Source organism: Hyaena hyaena, unplaced genomic scaffold (assembly GCF_003009895.1).
Source record: "Hyaena hyaena isolate Hyena2069 unplaced genomic scaffold, ASM300989v1 scaffold_2481, whole genome shotgun sequence".
Classification (NCBI taxonomy): Eukaryota; Metazoa; Chordata; class Mammalia; order Carnivora; family Hyaenidae; genus Hyaena; species Hyaena hyaena.
Window position 1 is genome coordinate 19,252 of NW_024083114.1, and position 15,172 is coordinate 34,423.

At 36.2% G+C, this 15,172-nt stretch overlaps 1 pseudogene; it reads right to left on the reverse strand.

Moving 5' to 3' along the window:
* Positions 1–11,632: 11,632 nt before the first annotated feature.
* Positions 11,633–12,571, reverse strand: LOC120227546 (annotated as a pseudogene).
* Between the last annotated feature and the right edge of the window lie 2,601 nt (positions 12,572–15,172).

A 15,172-nucleotide genomic window follows, 5' to 3' on the forward strand; every position in this document is an offset into this window, starting at 1 on the left:
TTGATGGGTAATTTCAGAGATTTGCTGATGTCCGTGTAGAAGCCATATATGATCATTGCTAGAAATACACTCTCTATTACCCCATTACATAAAGACATAAGCATTTATATAAAACAACCTGTGAATGAGAGGGCATTTTTTGTTTTAATAAAAGCAAGTTTGTCAGCACAGAGGGGACAAAAGAGGATGCATACCAGATATCCAGGAAGAAGAGGCTACCGAAGAAGTACATGGGCATGTGGAGGCAGAATTCCAGGAGGGTTACAGATGACCAAGGTTCTGTTCTTCAGGAGGATTACTAGGTACACCACAAAGCACAGGACAAAAAGGAATTTTTGTCAATTCCGTGGTACTCATTATCTCTCAGAGTGTACTCAATTTCAGTTGTCCAAATGGTCCTTTCCATTTTCCCTTTTCATACCTGGAATCAGCCAGAAAAAAAAAACAAACCCAGCATATGAGTTAAATGGGTGATCCCCTATTATATAAAGTAAAAGATGAGTGGGGGTAGGAGGTCCAACAACTATGTGAGCCCTAGCTGGAGGAGCAGTAACAGCAGTGAGATTAGCTTGTGGGATTCCTCTTCTAGTTCATAAAGCAGCTGAGCCACATCAGTAACCTATTAAAAATGCAGGCTTCTGTGTTCTGTTTTCTGAAATTGTGATACACAAGGTCCAAGGCATGGAAAAATTATTTGCATTTTAACAAACATGTTATTTCTGATGTAATCTGTCCACAAACTCCACTTTAAAAATCAATATTTTAGAAAGAGTATGCTTTATTCTTCTCAACACAGATTTATTTATTTGATTTTACATTATGACAGCACTAACTATCATTTGTTTAAAGTTGTATAGCTTACAAATGTGTTCACAAACATTAATTATTTTATTATCACTATACTTCGCTGATGAAAATGAAATCCAGAGAGAAGAAATTTTGGTAAAATCATTAAGTGACTTCAAATCTGGTCTTTCTGATTTTAAATATCATGTATTTTAAACTACATTTTATTGTCTTCGAAAAATTCTATACATTGGCTAAAGGGTTGGAATCAGTAAAATAATGCTCTCCAGATGATTTTAATATGCAAATAAGGATGAAAGCTACTGATCTAGTGGTGTCTTGCAAACTTTAGTACATATGTGAGCCACCTGGCTTTGAAGAATATAGATTCTGATTCAGTTGAGGTGAGTTGGCTCCTGAGTTCTACACTTATTAACATGTTATTGCGTGATGCTTATGATGCTTTTCTACAGAAGACACACAGGTCACAGGCCTCTTAGATCAACTCTCTCCAGTACCTTGGAGAGCACCTTTTGGTGCTTCAGTTGTGTGTAGAGTAATATTTAGACAGTAGACAATGTGAAACTGAACATTCTGGTTAGACTTGGAAGTGAGACTTCTGTGTAGTTTATTGCAAACAGTTTCATGTTCCTTAGATTTTAGATATATAAGCAACCAAATTACATGTAGGCTGTCCACCTGAAAGTCATTCCACTTGAATTTGCAGTTAGGGCCAATATTTTTCTTTAAAGAAGCAGCTTTGAATACGCGAAAGCGCCTGATTTCTGTGCTAAGTGCATGGAACAAGTGTCTTCAATTTGAAAAAATATTAAAGAATAAATATTACCAAATGAACTTCCTGTTTATAGTAAAGTAATCACAGTATGTCCTTTTAAAAACAGCTCTGCATATTTTTAACCACAGTTGCAAAATATTTCCCTGATTAATAAATTAATTTATCAAATGGATGAGTTACTACTTCGTATTTTCCAACAATGGCTATGGAAATGGTATAGGGTTTGCCTTGTGCTAGTTATTCGACAGTAAGTGATGCTGTTCTCTGAGGAAACAATGATCATACTGCTTAGTTCATTTAGAAGGAAGCTTATAATCCTATTGGCTGTGGAGGGCCCATATCAAGTCTAAGCTGCACCAAACTATGCAGGTTTACAAAGAGAAAATAAGGAGGTGGATAGGCCAAGATGCTTTCCTGTTCAATACTATTTAAGAATGGAATTTGAATTACTGCAGGAGCATAATCAACCTACTTTTAGTCTTCCAGTAAAAGTCTGATAGAGGCTTTGGACAAGCATCAGTAATCTGGAATTGATAGTGAAGCTGTTTTAGGGAAGGTATGGATCAGGTCAAATGTAATTTCTTCCCTTTTAAGTTTTACTAAATGCTTATTCCTATTTGGAAATTACTTTCAGGAAATAATTGTTTATTTCTGAGACTAAGGTGGTATATTTTGTACACTAGCAACCCCAAAATGGTTATATTGCCAAAAGATTTTACTTAGAGTCATTCCTATAGGAAGCCACCCATCTCTTTTAATACTTTAAAAAATAAAATTGAGTAGAGGCCATTATTTATATTTGTCTTTCAATGCTAGAATAGCTCCTTTAAGAGGCAGTTGATAGATTCTAAATATTTCATTATTCAAAAGAGTACTGTGTTGAATACATTTGTGTTGCAATGCTTCTTGCATTTTTGTTTGCTTCTTTATAACAAGGAGACCCAGAATATGTTTGTGAAAAGGAAAGAAAATAATTGAGATTACTGAAAGTTCGTATAAATTTCTCTTTATTTCTCATAATATTTGAAGTTATAGATAATTTTGCCATTATTGCATGTTACCTTTTTTAAAAAAGCTTTTACTTAAATTCTAGTTAGTTAACATACAGTGTCAAATTAGTTTCTGGTGTACGATAGAGTAAATCAACACTTCCAAAAAACACCCAGTGCTCATCACAACAAGTGCACTCCTTAATCCCCATCACAAATTAAAGTCTCCCTCCAACCCATTCCCACTCCAGTAACCATCAATTTGTTTTCTGTAGTTAAGAGTCTGTTTTTTGCCTTGCCTCTCTTTCTTTCTCCCCCCTTTATTCATTTATTTCTTAAATTCCACATATAAGAGAAATCATATGGTATTTGTCTTTCTCTAATTTATTTCACTTAAGATAATACTTTATAGCTCCCCCTGTATTGTTGCAAATGGCAAGATTTAGTTTATGGTTGAGTAATATTCCATTGTGTGTGTGTGTGTGTGTGTGTACACATAGCTTCTTTATCCATTTATTCATGGATGCACACTTGGGCTGCTTCCATAATTTGGCTATTGTAGATAATGCTACTATAAACATTGAGATGCATGTGTCCCTTTGAATTAGTATTTTTGTATTCTTTGGGTAAATACTTAGTTGTGTAATTGCTGGATCATATGGTAATTCTATTTTTAACTTTTTGACGAAATTCCATACTTTGGTTGCACCAGTTTGATTCCCACCAACAGTGCAAAAGCGTTCCCATTTTTCTACATCCTCACCAACACTTGTTTCTTCTGTTGTTGATTTTAGACATTCTAACATGTGTGAGGTGGGATCTCATTGTAGTTTTGATATGTATTTCCCTAATGATGAGTGATGTTGAGCATTTTTTTTCATGTATTTGTTAGCCATCTAGTCCTCTTTTTCCAAAGAAGGGATAATAACCCTTTAATTAGAAATGTCATTTCCAAATATCTTCTCCATTCTGCAGGTTACCTTTTAGTTTTGTTGATTGTTTCCTTTCTGTGCAAAAGCTTTTTATTTTGATGAAGTCCCAATAGTTTATTTTTGCTTTACCTCAGGAGACATATCTAGAAGAAAGTTGCTATAGCTGATGTCAAAGAGGGTACTGCCTGTGTTCTCCTGTAGGATTTCTATGGTTTTAGGTCTCAAATTTAGATCTTTAATCTATTTTGAGATTATTTGTGTGTATGTGTAATAAAGTGGTTCAGTTTCGTCCTTCTGCATGTTGCTGTCCAGTATTCTCTACACTATTTGTTGAAGAGATGTTTTCCCATTGCATATTCTTTTCTGTTTTGTCAAAATTGATTGACCATATAGTTGTGGGTGCATTTCTGGGTTTTCTGTTCTGTTCTATTGATCTGTGTGTTTGTTTTTGTGCCAGTACCATGCCATCTTGATGACTACAGCTTTGTACTATAACTTGAAGTCTGGAATTGTGAGGCCTCCAGCTTTGCTTTTTTATTTCCCCCAAGGTTGCTTTGACTATTTCTGGTCTTTTAGTTTCATATAAATTTTAGTTTTTTTTTTATAGCTTTGTGAAGAATTCTGGTGTTATTTTGATAGGGATTACACTGAATGTGTAGATTGCTCTCAGTAGTATAGACATTTTAACAATATTTGTTCTTTCAATCCATAAGCATGGAATGTTTTTCCATTTCTTTGTAGCTTCAATTTCTTTCATAAGTATTCTATTATTTTCAGAGTACAGATCCTTTACCCCTTTGATTAGGTTTATTCCTAGGTATTTTATAGTTTTTGGTGTCATTGTAAATCGGATGGAAACTTTGACTCCTCTTTTTGCTGCTCCAATTTCCATACATTGATTTTATATCCTGTGACTTTGCTGAAATCATGGATCAGTTCTAGTAATTTTTAAATAGGGTCTTTCAGCTTTTCCATATAGAGTATCATGTCGTTTTCAAAGAGTGAAAATTTAACTTCTTTCTTGCTGATTTGAATGCCTTTTATTTCTTTCTGTTGTCTAATCGTCGAGGCTAGAACTTCCAGTACTATCTTGAACAACAATGTGAGAATGGACATCACTGTCATGTTCCTGACCTTTGGAGGAAAGCTTTCAGTTTTTCCCCATTGAGGATGATATTAGCTATTGGTCTTTCATATATGGCCTTTATGATGTTAAGGCATGTTCCTTCTATCCCTACTTTCTTGAGGGTTTTATCAAGAAAGGATGCTGTATTTTGTCAGATTTTTTTTTTCTGAATCTGTTGAAAGGATCGTATAGTTCTTATCCTTTCTTTTATTAATGTGGTTCATCACATTGATTAATTTGTGCATATTGAACCACCTCTGCATCCCAGGAATAAATACTACTTGATCATGGTGAATAATTCTTTTAATGTACTGTTGGATTCTATTTGATAATATCTTGTTGAGATTTTTTGCCTCCATGTCATCAAGGATATTGGTCTGTAATTCTCCTTTTTAGTGGAGTCTTTGTCTGGTTTAGAATCAAGGTAATGCTGGCCTCATAGAATGAAGGTGGAAATTTTCCTTCCATTTCTATTTTTTTGGGAACAGTTTCAAAAGAATAAGTGTTGTTTTTCTTTCAAGATGGCAGAGCAGCATAGAAGTTCTCAGTTTGTCTCGTCCCTGAAATGCAGGCAGATCATTTTACACACCTAGGAAAATGATCTGAAGATTAACACAACAATTTGAATAACTTGAGCCACAGAACTCTGCAGGTATGTGGTGCAGAGAGGTGAACTAGGAGAAAGAAAAGCCCTGGAAGATAGGGAGATGTTTTTGCAAAAAGAGGACAGAGAAAGGGGGAGAGAAGGTGGTACGTGTGAGAGTGCAGGAAAAGTACTCTCCCTGAAAGTAGCTGGAGAGAAAGAGAAACAGTGAAAACTCTCACAAGGGACAGAACAAGAAATCAGCTCCCCAACTATTGACGGGGAGAAAGAAGAGGGCTTCAATCCCATGAGGGTTCTATAAACTCTGGATTGTAGAGTAAGAAATTCCAGAGCTCGATACCTGGTAGTGTTCTGGTGAGGAAGCAGGGTGATACCCAAGGAGTGGGCAGTGGATCCAGGGGATCTGTAGGCCAAATGTGGAGAAGGAGTTCCCCTGCTTGAAGGACATTTGATAGTGTCGATATGGCCTCCCCATAGACAAATGTCCCAGTAGACCCCAGAGAATAGCCACAGTTGCTGGTATTGGGACAAAGACATCAGAGTGCAGTGAAACCTGCCTCCCACTATGTGTTGTGATTTACCATAATCTCTGAACCTTTGCTGCTGTGCGATCATACAAATGTTACCTGGGGCAAGCCAGCACATGGCCATAATCTCTGGACCTCTGCTACAGCACAATCCCACAGATGTTTCCTAGGGCAAGCCAGCATTCAGCCATTGCTCAGTGAGACCTTCCCCCAGAGCCTCAAAACGGATCCAAGCCACAGTGTTCTCTGAAGTGAAGGATTTCAAAGTACAGCCCCACCTGAGATAAAACTGTGGGGAGATGCCACCTGGCAGGCTGACAGCTTGGACAGAGACAGGGTAGAAGTGGAGGAATGGACAGAAGCCTGAGACAAAGGAGAGGTGCTTGATTGTGGGTTGGTGAGAGTGGAAAGTTCCTATGTCAGAGCTGGGTGAAGCCATTTCCACCTCTCCTACACAGGCACATGCACACCACACCAATTTACCTCAATAAGCTAAGCAGCGGAACCTAGTGGATAATGGAGCTGTTACACCAAGTCATGCCCAACTGCACCTTCCAAGCACTTCCCCTGGAAGACGAGCAGAAGTCTCTCCACCTGCTTAGTGCATGGACTATTGAGGGCTTCATAATTTGAGTTCTAGGGGAAACTGGATGTAACTTCATTTGGGTTTCATTCTGTTTGCTGGTTCATCTATTTTATTCCCCTCTGTCTTTGTTTAAATTGTTTTATTTTCCCTCCTTTCTTATCTTTTTCTTAGATACAGAAGGAGAAACTTTTATTTTTATTTTTTATAAAAACCATTTTAAAAATTATTTTTATTATGCTTTTTAATTTTTTGTAATTTTTAAATTCGATTTCATTTTTTTCACTTCGTTTCATTATATTTTATTATATACATTTTTTAATTTTTAACTTTTTTCTTACCTTTTTTTCTTTTCTTGTCTTTCTCTTTTTTCTCTATTCTATCAGGCTTCTTTCAACAATCAGGTCAGAACATACTTAGCTTCCTTTATTTGATTTTTCTGTGGTTTTTAATTTTTTAAATTGAAATTTTTATTTTATTAATTCATTTTCTTCCACCAAAATGACACAACGAAGGAATTCCCCCAAAAGAAAGAACAGGCATAAATGACAGCCAAGGGCTTAATCAACACAGATATAACCAAGATGTCTGAACTAGAATTTAGAACCATAGTAATAAGAATACTAGCCTGGGTTACAAAAAAAAAAATCATAGAATCACTTTCTGTGGAGAAAAAAGTAAAATCTAGTCAGGACAAAATTAAAAATGCTGTAACAGAGTTGTAATCCTAAATGGTTGCAACAGCAGCAAGAACGAATGAAGCAGAGCAACAAATCGGTAATATACAAGACAAAATTATCGAGAATAATGAAGCAAAAAAAGAGGGAGGGAAACTAAGACAAAAGAGCACAATACAAGAATTAGAGAAATCAGTGACTTATTAAAAATGAGTAACATCCAAATCATAGGAGTCCTAGAAGATGAAGAAAGAGAAGAGGGGGTAGAAGGCTTATGTGAGCAAATTATAGCAAAAAACTTTCCTAATCTGGAGAAAGACACAGATATCAAAATCCAAGAAGCACAGAGAACTCCCATTAGATTCAACAACAAATGACCATAAACAAGGGATATCATAGTCAAATTCACAAAATACACATACAAGGAAAGAATTATAAAGCAGCAAAGGAATAAAAGTCCTTAGCTTATAAGGGAAGACAGATCAGGTTTGCGGCAGACCTATCCACAGACACTTGGGAGGCCAGAAAAGATTTGCAGGATATATTCAATCTGCTGAATCAGAAAAATATTCAGCCAAGAATTCTTTATCCAGCAAATAAGTTGTTCAAAATAAGAGAGATAAAGAGTTTCCCAGACAAACAAAAACTCAAGGAGTTTGTGACCACTAAACAAGCCCTGCAAGAAATTTTAAGGGGTATTCTCTGAATGGAGAAAAGATGAAACAAAACAAAAAAGACCAAAAGAGACAAAGATTAGGAAGAACCCAAGAACATCACCATAATTAAAGGATCTATCCACCAAGAAGATCTAACAATTGAAACATTTATGACCCAACATGATAGAACCCAAATATATAAATCAATGAATTGCAAACATAAAGAAACTCATTGATAATAATACCATAATAGTAGGGGACTTCAACACACCACTTACAGCAATGGACAGATGATCTATGCAGAAAATCCACAAGGAAACAATGGCTTTGAATGACATACTGGACCAGATGGACTTAATACATATACTCATGACATTTCATCCTAAAGCAGAAAAAGACACATTCTTTTTGAGAGCACGTGGAACATTCTCCAGAATACTTCGCATACTGGGACACAAATCAGCTCTCAACAAGTACAAAATGATCAAGATCATACCGTGCATATTTTCAGACAAAGCTATGAAACTTGAAGTCAACCACAAGTAAATTTTGGAAGGACCACAAATACTGCTAAAGTGATTGGATGCATGTTTGTCTTCTATTTACGTTTCTTAGTGTACAGCATATCCATCTGTTATAATACATAATTAGCAGGTTTATGGAATGCAACTAAATCCTTTCTTGATGTAACTTTTACAAGCTTTTTCTTACCCCAACAAACCTCCTCTGGTCCTTAATCGATTAAGTATAATGCATTTTTTAAAAAAGTTTATTTACTTATTTTGAGAGAGCGGTCTAGTGAGAGACCCAGGTCTAATGCATCTTTTGATTAAACTAAGTCTCACAATGTCTAACTGAGCAGTGTCCCTAACATAGAGTTAAGATTCTTACTTTTTATGTTCTCCTAGCACCCTAGGGCACACTTATATCATATTATTGTAATTATTTATTTACTTGATCATGTGATATTTTATCATGAGTTGCTGAGAGCAGCTTTTTACATAATTCAAAGAGATTTTCAGTAATTGTAGTGTATTCAATGAATGAATGAATGAATGAATGAATAATTAATATGGTATTGCCAGAATAATGATCCTTTTAACATACACACACACACACACACACACACACACACTCACACACACAATGGAATATCACTTGGTAATCAGAAAGAATGAAATCTAGCCATTGTAAGATGGATGGAACTTGTGTGTACTATGGTAAGCAAAATAGGTCAGGAAGAGAAATACAAATATCATATGATTTCACTCACAATTTAAGAAACAAAACAGGTGAACATAGAGGAAAGGACAGAAAAATAAAATAAGATAAAAACAGAGAGGGAGGGAGATCATGAGAGACTCTTAAATACAGAGAACAAACTGAGGGTTGCTAGAAGGGAGGTGGAAGGGAGGATGGGCTAAATGGGTGATGTGTATTAAGGAGGGCACTTGTTGGGATAGTGTTATATGTAGGTGATGAATCATTAAATTCTACCCCTGAAACCAATGTGACACTATATGTTCTATAACTTGTGTTTAAATTTTAGTAAACTACAATTTTTGATGTCTATATAAGCTTAGTGATCTTAGGCAATTTCTCTTTTTTTAATTTTTATGTATTTATTTTGAGAAAGAGAGAAATAATGTGTGAACACGTATGTGACCAGGTGAGGAGCAGAGAGAGAGGGAGAAAAAGAGAATCTCACACAGGCTTCATATTGACTGTCCTCAGCCATGCATGCAGGGCTCTATCCCACGAACCATGAGATTATGTCCTGAACTGAAATCAAGAGTTGGACCTTTAAGCAATATAGCCACCCAGGCGCCCCAATCTTAAGCAGTTTCTTAAACATCCTAATCTAATTTCCTTGTCTATAATTTGGGAATAGGTTATTTAATATATTACTATATTTACATATTTATAATAATAATTTACAATAATTATTTTAAAGTTAACAAATATGCTAAAAATAGAACATAAATAGATGTTAGGATATCACATAAAAATAAAATTATAATTATTATTCACTAGCAATTTCAAGGGGATTTTTTTGAAAGGAAATATTTAAAATGAGACTATTGCTTCTGAAAGAGTGAAATTGTTAGTATTCCTTAAGAAGGTTTCATACAAGGGGCACCAGAGTGTCTCAGTTTGTTAAGCATCTGACTTCGGCTCAGGTCATGATCTCACGGTTGTGGGTTCGAGCCCCATGTCAGGCTCTGTGCTGACAGCTAGCTCAGAGGCTGGAGCCTGTTTCAGATTCTCTGTCTCCCTCTCTCTCTGACCCTCCCCCTGTTGATGCTGTCTCTCTCTCACTCTCTCTCAGAAATAAATAAAACATTTTAAAAAATTTAAAAAAGAAGGGTTTATACAATTGATATATTTTCTCCCAGCAATTCCTCAGTACAGAGTAATTATACACTGATATGATTTTTCCTTACCCAGCCCACATGACCTCTTCAGTATATTTATTAATCTTTTATCTGCCCTTATACTTCCATATATTTAAAATTAGCTGATATTTACCCAAAGCTTTTGGATAAATTCTTTAGTCAATGAAATAATACATAAATTCAAGTTCTCTTATCTCCCTGTATTACATCAAGTACTTGGACTACATTTTACTATTCCTTAAAAGTGTTAATTCAGTAATTAATTACTGCCTACTGTTTAAATTTATGTGACATTAGACTTCATACAGAAAACACTGAGTTCTGCAATTGGGTAGATTTCAAAAACGAACAAATGATTATAGTATAGAAGGAAAATAGCCGTAACAGAGATAAAGTTCAGCGCAGCATAGAGGAGGGAATAAGTAAGCGAGCAATCTTTGGAAGGATTTGTAGAGGATCCAACACTTGAATTGTGTTCAATATGATAACTAGGCTGTTATCATAGAAAGAGAAATGTAATGATGGGGATGAAGTGGCATATGCTATTGTCTTAAGTGTGCAAGAACGTGATATAATTGGAGAAGTAATGGTGAATGTAGCACAGCGTGTGCAAACATGGGAAAAACACAAGGAGGGAAAGGAGAAATATGTACCTGAAAAATTAGGTTGGGACCAGGTCTAGTACTTGTGGGTAAAGCAAAAATCAGTAATAAACAAAGGCAAACAAACAGAAAAACATAAGTAGTTCTCTTGAAAGGGCGGTGGAAAATATGTGTTTTACTTGTTCAGTAGACATACATACATACAGATTGACATACATACATTGAAATGGTCTAGGATATTTTGACTTCATGATGATGTGAAAGTGATACACAATTAGTAGTACTATAAAATTTGAATTGTGGTCTTTTCCTGGGCTAGTAACATGTTGTATGATAGTCTTGTTGTGCTAGGCAATGGCAGTGGTCCCAGCTTCCATTCTTAGCCATGTGATCACAAATGTAAACAGCTGATATACCCACAACTATTCCACACCCATGCAACATTCTGGTTTTTAATTTCAGTACAGTACTCAATACGTTATATGAAACAGTCAACACTCTATTGGAAATAGGCTTTATATGAGATGGTTTTGACCAAGTACAGGATAATGTAAGTGTTCTGAGCATGTTCAAGGTAAGCTAGGCTAAACTATGATGTTCAGTAGATTAGGTATATTAAAGACATTTTGAATTATGATTCTTTCAACTTTCAGTTGGTTTACCAGGATACAACTCCATCAGTTGAAGAGAATCTGTATTGGATTTTATTGGAAAAGTTTAATTACATTTTTTCTCTTATTCCTTAAATTTTACTCTTGCTACTATACCAGTTGTGTCTACATTTTTATAAATCATTTTCATTAAAAGGTAAAGTAAGATAATTATCTAGAAATTTCTTTCCAACTCCTAAAGTCTGTGATTCTACATACAAACTTTATTTCTTTTGTTATGTTTTTATGAAAAACTTTTGCCTCAAAACTATGAGCTCATTTTGTGCATGAGCTCAAAGTGTAAGGTTTTATACTTTTTTCCCAAACCAGTGTCTACTCATCAATTTTCTCATAGCCCCAAGCACCTCTGTGTTCCTCAGGCTGTAGATGATAGGATTGAGCATGGGAGTGACTACTCCATAGAACAGAGCAATCAGTTTGTCAAAAGCAGAGTCTTTGGACTTTGGTTTAATATATATGAAGAGGATTGTCCCATAAAACATGGTCACTACTGTTAAGTGGGCTGAGCAGGTAGAAAAGGCCTTTTTCCTTCCTTCTGCTGAATTCATTTTTAGTACAGTAGATAGGATGAAAATGTAGGAGATACAAATGAACAATAATGGAACAAATAAAAATATCACATTGCCTATCATTATAGCAATCTCAATCGAAGTAATATCAGCACAAGCCAGCTTGACAAAGGCCAATATTTCACAAACAAAGTGGTTAATGACATTTTTCCCACAGAAGGGCAACAGTATTGCAAGGATAGTTTATATCAGTGAGTTGAGAAAGCCAAGTCCCCAGGAGAGAGCTGCCATCTGAATACAAAGTGCCTTGCTCATGATGATGGGGTATCTCAGAGGGTTACAGATGGCCACGTAACGGTCATATGCCATCACTGCTAGGAGCACGCACTCTGTGCATGCCATAGTGTAGGAGACAGACATCTGAACAACACATCTAGTGAAGGAGATGGTTTTTTTCCGTGATAGAAAGTGTATCAACACTGAGGGAATAAAGGAGAATGTGTAACAAATGTCTAGGAAGGAAAGATTCCCGAGGAAGAAGTACATGGGGGTATGGAGGCGGGGATCCAGGAGAGTGAGTAGGATCAAGGTACTGTTCCCCAGCAGGATCACCAGGTACATCATCAAGCACATCACAAAAAGGAGTTTTTCCACTTTGGGGTACTCAGAAAGTCCCTGCAGAATGAACTCAATCTCCGTCCAATTCGTCCTATCCATTTTACTTTGTTATACCTGGAATAATGTAGAAGAGAAAACTGCATGTGAGCATAACATGTCAGTACACATTACCACGTGCAGTAAGAGATTTCTGGCGGAGGGGCACCAAGTGTGTCTGCACTATCAGGAGTGGTGCTAACAGCTCTGATTTTAGCTTTTTGAATTTCTCTTCTGGCTCATAAGGGAAGGGATTGAAGACATGTAATAATAAAATAAACAAATAAATAAAAATATAGGCATTTATAATCCATTTCCTGAGATTGTGATACACAGTTTCTGAGGCAGGTAAGAACTATTTGGATCTTAACAAATATCTATTATTTCCTATTCTAGGACCCAGAGACTCCACTTTGAATATCATCATTTTGGAGAGAGTATGTTTAATCTGTTAAAAATAACCAAGTATTTGATTTCATTTCATGGCAGTCATTAACAATACCATTAGTTTATGGTTTTATAATTTACAAATATATTCACACATATTACTCATTTTTTCATAACTATACTTCTCTGAGGAAAGTGAAATTCATAGAGGTAAATAAAAACATAGTGTGAGCCACTATTCCAATCTGTACTTTCTAACTTCATAGCACCTGCCAATTAAAAAAGTATTTTTTAATGTTTATTTATTTTTGAGAGAGAGAGAGAGAGCATGCACACACAAGTGCATGAATGGGGGAGGGGTAGACAGAGAGCAGGAGACACAGAATATGAAGAAGGCTCCAGGCTCAGAGCTGTCAGCACAGAGTCTGGCATGGGGCTCAAAAGCTCAAACCATGAGTTCATGCCCTGAGCTGAAGTCAGACACTTAACCAACTCAGCCACCCAGGTAATCAACTCCAGCCAATTTTATTTATTTTTATTTTATATATTTATTTAAAGATTTTTTATGTTTATTTTTGAGAGAGAGAGAGAGAGAGACCGAATGTGAATGGTGGAGGGGCACAGACAGAGGGAGACACAGAATTGGAAACAGTCTTCAGGCTCTGGGCTGTTTGCACTTAACTGACTGAGTCATCCAGGTGCCCTGTATTTTTATTTTTTTTAATGTTTGTTTATTTTTGAGAGATAGCACTAGTGGTGGAGAGGCATAGAGAGAAGGAGATGGAAGATCCAAACTGGGCTCTGGGGTGACATCAGAAAGCCAAATTTGGGCTCAAACACACAAGCTACGAAGATCATGACCTGAGCCAAAGTCAGAAATTTAACCAACTGAGCTACCCAGTGGTCCCTCACCTGCCTATTTAAAACAACATGCTGCTTTTCCTCTTCAAATTATGTGAATTGTCTAAGGAGTGGGAATCAGACATCTTTCTAAATAATGTTCTCAAGATAATTCTAATGTGCCTTGTAGAAAAAAACACCTGTCTAGTCAAGTGCCTCCAAATTTGAGTATACAGACAATTCGAATGGAAGAATCTTTGTAAAGAATTCTGAATCGGTGGGTCTGAATTGGATTCTGAGATCTGAATTTATTAAAATGTTTGCAGATTTTGTTGCTGTGTGCAGAACTCACATGAATAGCAAGGCATTTAGACCATTTCTCCCCAATGCTATTGTAGAGTGCCCCTAGAGCTTCCCTTGTATGTAGGACTGTAATTGGATAGCAGACAATGCAAAAACTGAATATTCTGTGAGACTTGGACTTGAGACATATGTGTGAGTGTATTGAAATCAATTTTGTGTTCTTTAGATTTTAGATATACAAGCAACCAAACTATATACAGAAGAGCTGTTTTGTTTTGTTTTGGTTTGGTTTCTGTCCATATTGAAGTCCTTTCTCTTCCATTTATTGAATTTGTGATTAGGGTCAATATTTTCCAAAAAATGAATTTGAAGTCAGCTCATGCGTCTGAGTTGTGCATCATAGAGCATGGAGCCAATAACTTTAATTTGGAAAAAATTAAATAATAGATATTAGTAGCTGACCTTTTTGTAGTAAATAAATCAAAGCATAATTTTGAAAATACCTTCCATTTTCAAGATATTCTACCGAACTTAAAGTCGTAGAGGAAAAAAATTGTTCCAATGGATGAGTTTCTTGTTCATGTTTTTAAAAATGTTTATTTACTTATTTTGAGTGTGTGTGTGGGGGGCCAGTGAGGGAGGGAAGGGCAGAGAAGGAAAGGGAGAGAATCCAAAGCACCCCGTACAATATTAGCACAGAGCCTAACATGGGGCTGCAGCTAATGAACCATGGGATGATGACCTGAGCCAAAATCAAGAGTTTGAGTCTCAACTGACTGAGCCACACAGGTGCCCCTCTAGTTAATGTTTTTAACAAGGCTGTGTGGGGCACCTGAATATCTCAGTTAAGTGTCATACTCTTGGTTTCAGCCCTGGTCATGATCTCACAGTTTGTCTGATCGATCCCTGCATCAGGCTCTATGCTGACAGTGAAGAGCTTGCTTGGGATTCTCTCTCTCTGCCCCTTCCTCCACTTTTTTGCTCTCTCAAAATAAATAAGCATTAAAAATATTAAACACGGCTCTGTTTCTGATAAAGGCTTAGCCATTTTTCTCTGTGATAACCTTTTGTCAACAGGTTATACTTTCTATGACAACTCCAGTTTACAATGGCAAATCATGTTAATAAGCATAA